The sequence below is a fragment of the Austrofundulus limnaeus genome, unplaced genomic scaffold (genome assembly GCF_001266775.1).
Source record: "Austrofundulus limnaeus strain Quisiro unplaced genomic scaffold, Austrofundulus_limnaeus-1.0 Scaffold1345, whole genome shotgun sequence".
In the NCBI taxonomy this organism is placed as follows: Eukaryota; Metazoa; Chordata; class Actinopteri; order Cyprinodontiformes; family Rivulidae; genus Austrofundulus; species Austrofundulus limnaeus.
Genome location: NW_013953747.1, coordinates 74,205 through 78,052, shown reverse-complemented (window position 1 = coordinate 78,052; position 3,848 = coordinate 74,205). Strand labels below are relative to the sequence as shown.

Below are 3,848 nucleotides of genomic sequence, written 5' to 3'. Positions count from 1 at the left end.
CATTTGTTGCATTGGAAATGTTCATGAAAAGCCTGATGCCTTTTTCTGCTGCAGTTAAAAGGTGCACTACACCTTGTGAGGGTGTAACAAGCCCACCTTTATTTTTCATTTGAAGCAACTGATACAAATCATCATATTGAGGTTGGACAGCATTAGAGACCAAAGATGATTTACACACATCACAACACACCCCAGTTACATTCTGACGCATCATAAAACCTGCAATGTATGTTATGATGTTCATAGRAAACAGAGCACGTTTTGGTGAGATCCATGTGTTGTACGTGTGGTTGATGTTGTTGTAGTGGTCACCTAGGTGTGGAAAAAACGTTCCACCTGTCATTGACATTGACCTCCGAAGGCCTCCTTTAAAGAACAGAACTTTGTTCAATTTATAGTCATAACATGCTTTCTTAAACGGTAAAGAGACATTTTATTTCATTTTATTTTCTTTAATCAAGATAATAAACAAAATAATAACGTTCTTTATATCTTAACTACAAGTTATCTCTTAACTAAAAGTTATAATTTTATAAATCAAAGTTACATACTTAAATGAATGACAAGCTATTTTCTTTTATCATAACTCAGAAAAGAAAAAACACAAAAAGATATTGTTCCAATGTTTCTTTATTTGTGCATGTGTTTTAATCAACCGTTATTTGAATTGAATATAAGGCGATTATATGTTTTCTGTTTTATTTTCAACTAAACAATAATTATAATTTAGTTTACCATGTTTTACTATGAAAACTGTATGATTATTTGTGCTTAAGTTTAAACAAAATCTTAAGTTTTATGTTGATTTGAAAAGTTCAAGCTTGGTTCATTTTCAACTCTTAAAACCTGCCAAGGTTTAGGCTGTTTTAACAGGTGTTYTTTTGCTGACTGAGGCAGTATTCACCAGACCGGTGGAACTCTCCCAGACTAAACTTCACATCCATCTTTTACTAACAGCTTCAAGGCCATGCCCGATAGTACCCTCTTTTCTCTCTCCCTCCTTTAGTACTAACAACGGGCGGGCCTCCCCAGGACAGTCTCCATCTTCTCTTTGAAGAGAGAAGAGCTGAGTTTTTCCTCTGCAGGAAAAACCAGGGTTCAGGTGATAAGATTTCAGGTCATTTTGCCAAGGAGCAATCTTATTTCCCTGTCCATGACACCTTCGGTTGTGGAACAAATTACCAGCAAACTCCAGGAAGTTTTGTTCAGAACTTCTCGAGATGCTTTTATTTTTGATCCGAGGAACCTGTCGGTTGTGACTCTCCACGCACGAAGCCAAGAGACCACTAGACCCGAGATAATCAACGCTTTGAAGTCTGACAACCTGGTCAGTTCTGAAGGTTTCTGAGTGGATCCCAAACCTGACCCGGGTCAACTTCCACCADGCTTAACCTGACTTGAAGTCTGAAAAGGTAAAAGCTGAACTTGGTTGATTACAGAGCGTCGACGTCCTGGCTGTGCCGAGCGAGACTTCCCAAACCCTCCTGGCTCCTCACTTTGATAAGATAAAATCTAGTTCCCTCCTTAAACCTTTTCCCTTCTAAACTCTTAAATTCTTTCCCACGTCCTGTCAAAATCTTTAAGAATAAGTGCCTCAACAGTGGTTTATTTAACATCTAAAGCCAAACGTTGTTGTTCCTGATAAAGTTGTCAAAATAACGAGATTTAACACATTCGAGTTAAATGTTATCGATTTCAACTTTTGTAAACATCTGATCATTCCTCAGTGAGTCTTGTTTATAAGTAATTGTTTTAGTAAATAAATATTGTTTATTTTAGATCAAACTTTACTGACTACGTTACTCATTGGTTTAATTCCTGATAATGACACAGAAAAGGTTTTATTATCTGTATTAAAGAACTCTCAGTTCCTCATAACTAAGTCATGAGAAGGATGTAAGACGTAAGACTCTACATTGTTGTCCATAAAAGTAGACTCAGCTGCTTTGTGTGGCATGACATCATTGACCCGGAGACACTGTGTGCTGTCCACGGAGACAACATTTCCAGCTTCAGATAGTGATACCCCACTGTGCACAATCATTTTACAGAAGATTGCCATGCACTGACGACAGCTTGGGTTGTTGTTAAATCCACCTGCATAATCACACATCCTAAATATCACTAGGCCTGTTAACAACTATGTTTCACAAATCATAGCCCAAAAGTACACTTGAAACTGAAAGCAAATTATAACTTACCCGCTRTGCGTACWGCACTGAAGAACAGCTCCAAGGGATCTTGTCTCAACTTGTAAGTTAAAAAGAAACTTTGATTGGCTAGAACTTCTGGTACCAATCTGAACAAACTCTCCATGTTGACAATGAAGCCAAACACACTTAAGTACCTGTAAACATAAATCATTATACTGTATATCAGTTCAGATTGTTTTTTTTTAATTCACAGTGCACAAAAATAGCAGTGACCTGAAAGCACGTCTGTAAAATAGTTTCCTCAATTTATTGTCATTTACATTCTGTAGGAATGTGGACATGATCAGTGTGTATTACAAAGAAGTATTAACATTACTGAGTGAATCGGTGTTCCATCTGAACCCTTCAATGAATACAGGTAGTGCTGACTGTAGTTTCTCACCTACTTCCAAGCAGTTGCTCTGGCATATTGGATGTTTGAAAACACTGCAGTGTAGATTTCTTGAATTGAAGATGTCAAAGACAGTATTCACCTGCTGTAGCACGAGTGGATGTGTGCAAGGACAGGATTGCACATTTAGTTTTAAAAACAAAGATGACACTGGAATAAATTCAGATAGATAAAAATATTACCACATGTGAAAAATAAATGTATTTACTGTTACAGAGTAAGCAATCCACAAAGCAAATGTCATGGTATTTTTCTTTCTTTTTTTCTTTTGCTTAATAAATGTAGATAAATAACAATCATGTGTCTTTTGTGTAAATATTACACACTTACTGTTACAAACTTTAGTAAGCAATCAGGAGTGCAAATAAACACTTCTGTCTTTATTTTAGTGGCACACCTTGACTCAACAGAAATACAAAAAACACAAACAAAAATGTACTTTCACTCTCCAGCAGAGGCAGATTTCATGTAGTTCACAACTGATTTTGATCCATTTTTTTGTCAGTACTGATTCTGAACATAAACACAATGCTAAACATAGCCTTCTTATTTAAAGGAAGAAAAAAACTTACKGATGAAATGTTATGAGGTACAAACATTTTTCACTACGATTGCTGCAAGACAACGCTGCACAGTGACATGGCATTGCGGGTCTGTGTTCAATGGTTGAATGACTGTGTCAAGATGGAGTCGTGTTTAGCATACCCAAAGTCACGTGATAGCTCCTCTAGTAAATATACCTCATTTCCTCCAGAATAGTCACGTGACAATGGAAGGACAAGCCGCGCACGGTCTCGCGATACTTGTGCTTCATTGTCCAGCATAAGCTACATCACTAGCTAAATCGAAGGGATTGAATATCCAACCTACATGTTCACCGAGGTGTAGGAAGTGGAGACAGAGGATCAAACAGCCTGGATTAATCTGTGGAGGAAACATTTCTAAGAAGAACTGGTCCGCTGGAGTGGAAATGTGCGCAGGTTTGTGGGCTCTTTTTTTTCTATTCACCCTACCTACTACGACGATGTAGCTCAGGGGTCCCCAAACTTTTCCCTGTAAGGGCCACACAACTTTTCCCTTCTCTGGTGGGGGGCCGGAGTCAGTTTGTAACAGAAAAAGTGTGACTATTGCAGGAGTAAAAATTTATTGTTTTCCAGAAAGCACAATCAAATAACCGTCTCTGTGTTCTTCACAGTATGTATTCTGCTGAGCTAACAGTCCACTTTTAGCTTTGAGAGTTTGTT

The 3,848-nt window shown here is 37.7% G+C and overlaps 1 long non-coding RNA gene across 1 annotated transcript; it reads right to left on the bottom strand.

Annotated features, from left to right (window-relative positions):
* Positions 1–1,773: 1,773 nt before the first annotated feature.
* LOC106535034 (uncharacterized) lies at positions 1,774–3,347 on the bottom strand. The gene is made up of 3 exons (XR_001312407.1): positions 3,177–3,347; positions 2,596–2,754; positions 1,774–2,347 (listed from the first exon to the last, which is right to left on the bottom strand). It is a non-coding gene; the product is annotated as an uncharacterized LOC106535034 (long non-coding RNA).
* Positions 3,348–3,848: the final 501 nt, after the last annotated feature.